Source organism: Bicyclus anynana, chromosome 23 (genome assembly GCF_947172395.1).
Source record: "Bicyclus anynana chromosome 23, ilBicAnyn1.1, whole genome shotgun sequence".
Taxonomy (NCBI): domain Eukaryota; kingdom Metazoa; phylum Arthropoda; class Insecta; order Lepidoptera; family Nymphalidae; genus Bicyclus; species Bicyclus anynana.
The window spans coordinates 8,699,977-8,710,793 of NC_069105.1; the positions used below are offsets into that span (position 1 = coordinate 8,699,977).

Genomic DNA, 10,817 nt, shown 5'->3' on the forward strand with positions numbered 1-10,817 from the left:
CAACATTGACCAACGTGTAGAGCGTATTAGCCAACGTATTGGCCAATGTGAACAGTCAGCATACAAGAGTTACAGATGAACATGTTACATTAAGATCTCAACATACGCATATCACTAAGGTACTATATGTTACAGGTCATCGTTGGGGTGAACGACCTCTCCCGCGAGGCGACCTGGATGGCACGCGAGTGATCCTTGACATGCTAACATCATGCCACCGCCTGCAACCGACTCGCAATGTTGCTACGAAAATACCTTCAGTCGATGCTAATTGAGGTAATCCGAGACCGATCTAGGTTAATAATGTGCTTCTTTTTTTTTAAATACTATTTTATCCAAGTCTGATCTAGATTTCCCAACACCGATACATATATTTTTAAATTATGGTAAATTAACCAAATTCACAAGTTGAGCCGTTCGTGATATCTATAACTAGCTGCTTTACGTGATTTATAATGGAATACATAGACAATGTGGGGGCGCCCCCAGGGTATCATTCACCCGCTAAGTGTCGAATTTAAACTCTATGCGTTTGAGAGTTCAACACTCAGCGGGTGAATGGTCCCCTAGGGGAGGCCCTGCAACGTCTATGAATTCCACTGTTAGTGCAGGTAGGTTTCAGGATTGAGTCGCTAAATAAGGATCGGTAGATAATAATGATCATTCCAAAATCTATGCATCAACCATATACTTTATAACCAACAAAAGGTTTGATAATGATTTTACTGAAACAAATTTTACAAACACAAACATTTGGACAGATGGTATATGTGTTTGTTACTCAACTAAAGTAGAACAGTAAAATACTGGAAAAAAGGTTGGCGTGGTCATTCTGCCTAGTATAGAAAAGCTACTAAAGAACATACTACAGTTCGTTTCACGTAGGATGATGCGGGTGACAGATCGTTTTACCCTTGAAAGTTTGCCGCGATTCACTATAATAGTACGCATTAAGAACGTCATACAAGCGACTTCCACCTTACCCATGCTATCTGAAAAACACTTTAGTTGTGTGCTACATTCAGAAAACTAGTGTAGTACACATAGAGAAACTAGTGATCACTGGCAAAGTGGAAGGAAAGAGACGTAACTCGATGCATTAGACAGATCAAATCCGCGCCACTCTCGACACCAAGGTACACGAGGCTCTGCAAGTCGCGAAAAGTTGAGGCACATGGCGCGACATCGTCATGAAGCAAGCTTGTGTTAAGGGTCACGACCTCAGTAATGAGGAATACAACACAAAGAAAAGTTGTGTGCTCCTCTGTTTGCTCCTCTCTGTCAAGAAATTACTTGCGTGAGAAACCGAAGAGCATAGCTAGATAATTATAAACATAATATGATTAATTAAACTAAACTCCCATAAACTTGGCAATACTACCGTAAATAGGTGTGTCACAGCCACAGTTAAATAGAGTTATTACAATAACACTGTTCAGTGTGTCAAAAGCAGGTAGGACGGTTATTGAGCACGCATTACCGTCGCGTTTGTCGCGTATCTGGCTGGAATGGAGACGCGACGCCCGCCTGTCACGTCACGAACATCGACAGATACGTTTAGAACGAGAGCCTGCGAAAGCCAGACTTCATTTTATGAAAGCTGAATGTTTGTTTTGCTCATACCTTAGGAAAGTACGGTAGTTAATTATGGATTTTGGACTGTGGTAGCTTTGGAACAATAGAATTAGTTATAAACTTCGCAATACTACCGTAAATAGGTGTGCCACAAATAGAGATATTAGGTACAATAACATTGTTCAGTGTGTCAAAAGCAGGTAGAACGGTTATTGGGCACGCATTCCCGTCGCGTTTGTCGCGTATCTGGCTGGAATGGAAACGACGCGACGCCCGCCTGTCACGTCACGAACATCCACAGATACGTTTAGAACGAGAGCCTGTGAAAGCCAGACTTCATTTTATGAATGTTGAATGTTTGTTTTGCTCATACCTTAGGAAAGTACGATAGCTAATTACGGATTTTGGACTGTGGTAGCTTTGGAACAATATAATTAGTTAACTATACTCTCATAAACTTCGCAACACTACCTTAAATAGATGTGTCATAAATAGAGTTATTAGGTACAGTAACATTTTTCAGTGTGTCAAAAGCAGGTAGGACGGTTATAGGGCACGCATTCCCGTCGCGTTTGTCGCGTATCTGGCTGGAATGGAAACGACGCGACGCCCGCCTGTCACGTCACGAACATCCACCGATACATTTATAAAGAGAGTCTGTAATTGCCAGACACACCTTTAAATAAATTAATTTTGATTTTAACGGTGTAAGTGCCGTAGGCTCCTTAATGGGACCTCAGGGCATCACCGGGGGGTTGGGCAAGCGCAGAAGCATTGATGGGGCCCGAAGGCTGAAGCAGAGTAGATGTGCGGAACGACTCTCTAAGGGAGCACGACTCTCTTAGAGGATCGTTTGGGAAGGTTGTTTTGGCCTAAGTGTATCAGTCCGGGTGCCCCCCGAGATCGTATATCGGAAAGAGTCAGTTATCAAGGGAGGTCTCCGATATCTGACGTCATCCAGACGTGGGTTTTTAACTCACAATCTCGGGGAATGATAGTACTCCTACTATCATTGACCTTTGAACAAGAAGTTTGCCTGCTTCCATAGGCTGACAAATTTCTCAACACAAAACGGGGAATGTCTGACCATCGCAGACTTCTAGTACAATTTGTTTTACTTATATCTATCGTATAGAAATAGTGACAAGAACGTAGCAGCAACGTGACCGGCGCGGACAGCCCCTGAAACTTGTGTTTTGTTAACGAGACATTGCTACTGACGTCTAACGAATAGACAATTATACTGTATACTTCACTAATCCGTACAAATATTTGCCTTACCTTTTTTATTTTATTTGCCCTGTTATTTGGATCAATAAATTAACAAGACTTCTACTAATGACGTTAATATGGGCTCAAAAATACACGACAAATTCGATGACAGTGCAATATTGTTGATGGTCTGACGATGGACTCAGAAAGCGTCAGTAGGACTATTTAAATATTGTAATGAATTACAACAAATTTGGGGGTAATTTAACGAAAACTTCAAAACTGATTTCGATTACTACAACCAGTTTGTGACTACATTTTTGAACATGAGTTGATAAACAAACAATAAATATAGAAAATACATATTTTTTTTTGTATAATTTACCCAATTTACTCGTTTATTACATCTTAGTACTCGCAGATAAGCATAATAGAGATATAAACGGTCACGTAATTACAAATACAATAACTTTTGGACACATGCGCCGCGAGCCAAATGAGTCACGACATCACCGTCCGATGTCGGTATATTATTACGCTTTACGTGCATGCCAAAGTACAAACAACCATTCCGAATAATTTATGAATAACCCTGGAATTCATAGTCGTGAAGTGAACAATCCCCCACAAACCAATATTCAGTATTCACCCAGGGGCTGACTATTGAATCATCCTTCATTGCATTTCATAAACAAACTACTGGAGAGCCCCTAGGTGACTGGAGTTTCAAGCAAATGTTGTCTATGATTTTACATTAGATCTTTGAAAATTCTGTGACACAACCACAGAGAGACGTATTTTGTTAATTCTTTGACATTTTACAAAATAATTGAGTTTCTAATATTTTCATTTACTTTTTGTTTTTATTTATTGTAGTAATATTTAATTCGTTCAAGTGTACAATAGATCAGTTTTATCAAAAAGTTTCTTTCTCACAAGAAGGAGTTGTTAGAAAAATATTGAAGTTATGTGGACGAACATGATCATATACAAAATTATCAGCCGATGGACGTCCACTGCTGGACATAGCCGTCTTGCATGGACTTTCAAACACAACGGTCTCGAGGGGCCAGCGTCCAGCGGCTCCCTGCAACCCGCTTGATGTCCTCGGTCCACCTAGTGGGGGTTCGACCAACACTGCGATTTCATCGGCTCTTCGAACTATGTGGCCTGCCCATTGCCACTTCAGCTTCACGACTCGCTGTGCTACCTATGTCAGTGACTTTGGTTTGTCTGCGGATCTCCTCATTTGTGAAACGATCACGCAGAGAAATCCCAAGCATACTATTTACTATATAAGTAGTTTGATATTTCATACTTTTGTAATGTGGAATCCTACTTGAAATAAAAAAAAATATTGTAAGAGGAAATTTGTTTATTTTACTCAAAACCACCTATAATTACCTGAAATAATTACAAGTAGGTACTATTATGCTGTATTTTCTTACAATTTATAGTAAGTGCAGTAAATAAATATAAGTGTAGCTTATCCTTAGGAATAGTGGTAAAATTGCATTTCACAAAGCTTTAGATCACATAATATTATATATTTAGGAGGTAGGCTTGGCCTGGTAATGGGCTGATAATAATGAACCACACAGTACTTATTACAATTCTAAAATCAAACCTATATCCTTTTAATACAAAGTTTAATTAATAACAACAATAAATACATAATTTACATATAACTTATTGTTATTATTGTATATTTTTATAGACTTAAATGAAAAATGCAGAAGTAAACATTTAATAATTATCTTTATTAAAGATGTGAATCAATAAATTTCATTCAATTAAGATTTGTATACATTTTCTATTGTTATGGACTTCAGAGTGAGTGACCACCTTACAACATACTGCACTCACTCCTACTACCTCTATATTAAATGCTGCTGACTTTTCAAGGTATGTGGATCTTCCAATTACTGTGATCTGAAAACTCGGATTTTCAAGGACCAAAGTATTCTCAGTATTCTTGGTAAAACAGTATTCTCAGAGCTCATCACTGCTATTCCCTGCCATGATAGCTGATTTCTTAAAATCTGTGCATAGTGTCCTCCGGGGTTGTTTATATGTATACCTATGCGTGCCATCAATACAGCTTGACTTGTGGCATTTCTGTTATTTCATAGAATGCTTGATGGAATGCACATACAGTCTGAAAATAAACATTATGTTAGTTACATTTATGTAGGTTATAGGTATATTTCCTAAATCAGAACTAGATAGGTATACCTAACATTTATATAGGTTAGATTACAAACAAACTAATTAAATTCTTCATCATGAGTATGTTAAGCATGAGTCTCCTCTCAGAATGAGAGGGATAAGGTCCACCACTCTGGCCCAATGTGAATTGGCAGACTTCACACATGTAGAGACAATGTTTTTCCTTCACCGTATGAGACATGTGATATACATTTAAATTCATAAAATGCACATAACTGAAATGATTTGGAGGTGCATGTTTCAGACAGCATTTGAACCTACACCCTCCGAATAGAAGGCAGAGGTCATATCAACTGGGCTATATGGATTTTGACCTACTCCTAATTTATATATACTAATATTATAAACAGGAAAAATTTGTTTGTTTGTTTTGAATAGGATCTGTAACTACTGAACTGATTTGAAAGATTCTATCACTGTTGGGAACCTACACCATCATAATCAAAGGCAGAGGTCATACCCACTGGGCTAATTGGTTTTATATCTACTCCTAATTTATCTTTACTAATAATAGAAACAGGAAAGATTTGTTTGTTTGTATGTTTTGAATAGGCTCTGGAACTACTGAACCAATTTAAAAAATTCTTTCACTGTTGGGAAGCTACACTATCCCCGAGCTCTATAGGCTATATTTTATCCCCGTATTCTTACGGAAATAGGAATTTCCGTAAGAATACGGGGATTATTGATAATGAACAAAGGTACGTACCTGGAAACATCCCGTTACATAGAATCGAAGTGCTGCTAGAATGCATAATAATAGCGGTATTGGTATTCCTCTCTTGGGTCTTCTGTGTTCATTCTTCATCAAACAGAGGCATATTATGCCTAATATGAGAATCTTTCGTACATTCCATAACGCCATAGTATTAAACTGGATTTACGCAATTGCGAATATTTATCTTGGATACTGATATAACTCGCTGTTTATACACAGTCTTAACACTTTCCAAGTCCACTTTTTAATAAATAAATCACGAATAACAACAAAAAAAATGCCAGGGGATGGTTTGGCTGACAAATATCGGTAATTCAGCAGTCAGCCGCCAGCTCCTGTCAAATGAGGGGTTTCTTTTGTCTATGAAACGCGTAGGGGTTGAATTCGACACATAGCGGCTGAATAATCCCCTTAGGGGCCCCCTACTACGACTTTGAATTCCACCGTAAGAAACGTTTAATACAAACGTGGCATACAAAACGAAACAGAGAAAACAGTAGGGAAAAAGGTATTAAAGGTAATGACTAGTCATTTTCAACCATCTTCAAAAAAATGAGGAAGTTCTCAATACGACAATGTTTCAGATTACTTACAACAAGATGATAAAAATACTTGGAACTGAACTCCCATTTTTGCGACTTGGGTAATGCTTAAAGAAATTTCAAAATACTTTGTCTAACAGCAAGTATGTAAGGCCGGCCATATACGGGTAGCTTTAGAAGTTAGCAAGTCATCAACATACATGGACCGCTCTTGCAGTCAAGAGTCAACAGCTTGAACCTGCTGTTGATAACCGCTCGAAGCAGCACCAGTTGCAACTGCTTGAGCGCAGTCGCAGCTTGAAGCATGGGTTGAAGCAGTCGATCCTGACTGATACATGCGCCGCGAACTAAATTTCAATTTCAAAGCTCGGAGCACGAAAAATTTTTCAAGCTCTTTCGTGCTCCGAGCGGATACGTCTCGAAGCAGTTGCAACTGCTTGAGCGGTTTGTGTATGTAAGAAGTTTGTAGTTTACGCAGTCGTACCTTGAAGCAGTCGACGTCTCGAAGCAATTGCAACTGAACGTCTTACTGTATGTATGTATGTAGAAGTCCAAAGTTTACGCATTCGCAGCTGTATACCCGGCCTCAGTGTGAAAAGGATATACAAGTTCACAGTGGTAAAGGTCAACATTATCGATTGGTATAACATAAAGGCATCGTGAAATGCCAAAGGTCGTAAGCGTTGAGAAGTTCGCACCAGTCTTCGAAGAAATCCATCAAGGCGTTTAGTTTATATGGAACAATCTATTTTTGTAATGGTAAATAATTCTTGTGATTTGAATAAAAAAACGGCGAAAGTGAGTGTGCTCTTCACAACGCAACTACTGAACCGATTTGATTGAAGTTTGGAATGGAGATAGATTATATCCTGGATATACACATTTGTGTAAAACATAATATCACGCTCCTGTAATTAAGACTTCAGTTTAAAATTTTTTTTTTTTTTAATCAAATCATCTTAATTAAAGAAAACAAAATGTTGTACTCGAAGCTTCTTTTACGAAACAAATAAAACATTTTTTATAAAAATAGTATTTACAGTAGGTACGTTGGTAATTTAATCTGTAATGTTTAAACAAAATCAGATCTTTAAAATCTTAATTACAGCAGCTACAACATTGAAAAAACTGATTCAAGAAGGAAAAATATGAAAAATCCGAAAAAAGTAACTAAGTGGTGTATCTATCATTTGCGTTTTATCCATTAATTACGGGACACCCTGTATATAGTTTTTAAACTTCCCAAACACACAACTCGACATTGTAGACAATATTTAGGTATTATGTGTTAAAATAACTTTCGTTGTTTAATAAGCGACTAAATGAAATTAAGACAGAGCACATTGGTGCCATTTACCGTTATACCAAAATTCATCTTGATCGGTTGAGCCATTAAGCCGTGAAAAGGTAACAGACAGACTTACTTTTGCATTATATTACATTAGTATAGATATTTGTTTAATACTAGCGGACGCCCGCGATTTCGTCCGCGTGGAATTCAGTTTTTCACAAATCCCGCGGGAACCATGGATTTCTCCGGAATGAAAAGTAGCCTGTGTTAATCCAGAGTGAAATCTATTTCCATTCCAAATTTCAGCCAAATCGCGTCAGTAGACGCAGCGTAAAAGAGGAACAAACATACTTACACACACACAAACTATCGCCTTTATAATATTAGTGTGATTAACTCTGTATAGAGTTTTAGATTAGATTGATGACGACAATATGCATGATTATATGTAGCGACTTTTTATCACGCAACATGTCGCTACCACGCCCCGATTCCAAACGGCTCCAATACCCACAGATAGATGGCCTGACTCAACTTAACTCTTATTTATTGAGTTTTGGTTTGAGCTCGAAATAAACTTACATCACATTCAACGGGGCGAGTATTCAAATCGGGTTACTTTTTAATTTATACCATTCGAATTCGTCCTTCTGTTGGTAATTAAGGAAACGGCGAGCGGCGTTTTAATGCCTTGGTTAAATAAATACATATAAATAACGCCAGTGTAATACTGGTCCTCAAAATACAACTTGCCTAAACAGCAGAGGACATAGGACCAAAAATAAATATGATTTTCAATCAGCACAAGCACTTTCAACAAAGTGATATGACATATGTAGTAAATAAATAAACAAGGTATTAAACATTGCTTGCGGTATGACGTTTGTAAGAAGGTAAATAAGAAGTTGCGTTTTATTATCAATATTAAACAATAATAAAACGCAACTTCAATATTGCTGAAAAATTATATAATTACTAGCGAACGCCTGGGACCTGGTAGGTGTGAAACCCTACCCCTACCCTAAGTATCCTATATCCGTCTCCTGGTTCTAAACTACACCACTCCATCAACATTCAGTCATATCGGTTCAACCATTCTTGAGTTACAAAAGTGTAACTAACACGACTTTTTTCATATACGACTACAAATAATTATATGTAATTGTCTTCATTGTTACGAAACGTGAAACAGAAAGGATTTTGAAATTGTAATATAATTATTTTGGGTATTACGTAAGCAACATATGTCTATCGGGCAATTATTTCAAAGATATAATAAAAACAGTTATCATATGAAATAGTACACGAAACAAAACACCATAAATACGACAGTGGATGTGCCAAGTTAGTAAGTATTACTATATTAGAGTTAGTCAGCCACTAATACTAAAGGCGGTTTTCCACCAAAGATATCCTACGTTGTTTAGCTTATCAATGTTAAAAATAAAATCATTGTGTAGTTAAAACCTCTAATTAGATCGCTTTACTTTGATTGCTAAGTTATTTTTTACTAGCAGACACCACACAGTTTCATACGCGTGGTTCTTTTTCCCGTAGCAATACGGGGATAATATATAGCCTATAACACTCGGGGATAGTGTAGCTTCCTAACTGTGAAAGAATTTCTCAAATCAATTCAGCAGTTTCTGAGCCTATTCAATGCAAACAAACAAACTCTTCTAAATCTTTCTTCTTTATAATATTAGTACAGAAGTGAAGATTTTATGACAAGTTAGCCCTTGACTGTGACATCACCTGATGTTAAGTGACGATGCAGTCTAAGATGGAAGCGGGCATATTTGAAGGAGGTACAAGCTTCTTCTACCCATACCTCTGTGGGTTTCTACGCAGCATCGTACCGAAACTCTAAACAGAAACAATAGGAAATCTCCTTAATCTTTAAAATTACTTAAAAGTAATAAAACTCAATTCAAAACCACATGTGTTAACCACTGGATCATCGAGACAGTTGATTCAGTGATTAGCCTGTCCTAGCTTTCATTATCATTATCATTAACAACCGATGGACGTCCACTGCTGGATATATGGATAGACCTCTTACATGGACTTACTCTTCCAAATACAACGGTCTCGAGCCGCCAGCGTCCAGCTGCTCCGTCCACCTAGCGAGGGGTTGACCAACATGGCGCTTTCTGGTGCGTGTTGCCATTCGCCTTGGGACCCTAATCTCCTCATTCCTGATTTGATCTCCTAGCTTTAGCTTAGGTATATCGCACATCTCAGATGGAAAGGCAGGCTTAACATGTAACTGCGGGCCCCCTGGGATGACTCAGAGCAGGGAAGCCCGACATCGGTGACGTCACGCACTGAAAAACTTACAGCTACTGTTAGGGTTAAGCGACCCAGCAATACTAAAACCAGCGAAACAAATACGTGCAAGTGTTTTTAGTACTTTACTTTGTTTTATAATTTAATAATTTATTTTATAAAGTTATTTACTAACAGCACTTTTAGATTATATCATTTAACGCAAAAAAGAACAGAAATTCACAATAAACGCGGTTACATCATGACCGAACCTTAATAAACTTCCTTTTTTATATTAAACTTTAAATTTTTTCTACAAAGTAAATAACTACTAGTTAAAGTTCACATTACTTTGAAGAAATTTCATATTTAAATCCTAATCCATGTTTATAAATAAGGCCGTAGAGGTTTGCATTCACAATCTATAATTTACTATCACTACACATTTTAAATAGGGTCAAGCTCAAAGCTAGGGACCAATAATATAAAATTGAAAATTTTTAAAAACCTATTAAAAAAATATTAATCACAGTCTCGATCAAGTCTCTTTTAGTGCGCTTTCATTTGAGACCCCACTCGAGTATATTTGCAAACCCCAAATATGTTATTCTTGCCCTCTTTTACCCGCCACAACTTTGAAACGGCTCAACCACCGTTAACTTTCGCTGCGGCACTGATTTTTCTGTACTTTCCTCTGGTGTGGTACGAGGTCCATCGACCTCATAACTCTTGAACACGCTAAACGTACAAGGTCAATTGAACTCGTGCCACAGCGAACGTGTTAATACAAAAAAAATCGCATCATTCGTTCGGGAGTTATGGTGCCACACGTAAAACTTATAACACCCCTCTTTTGAGTCGGGGGTTAATAAAAACGAGAGACCCCATAAAAAAACACTTCATAGCGCAACTGTCATATTGCCAACACCCGATGGTCGTTAGAACAGAAATCCTGTCACAGTATCGAGCGGGATGATAAATG

At 37.7% G+C, this 10,817-nt stretch overlaps 1 long non-coding RNA gene across 1 annotated transcript; it reads right to left on the bottom strand.

Annotated features, from left to right (window-relative positions):
• Window positions 1-4,526: 4,526 nt before the first annotated feature.
• Window positions 4,527-7,269, bottom strand: LOC128199383 (uncharacterized). The gene is made up of 2 exons (XR_008252022.1): window positions 5,726-7,269; window positions 4,527-4,945 (listed from the first exon to the last, which is right to left on the bottom strand). It is a non-coding gene; the product is annotated as an uncharacterized LOC128199383 (long non-coding RNA).
• Window positions 7,270-10,817: the final 3,548 nt, after the last annotated feature.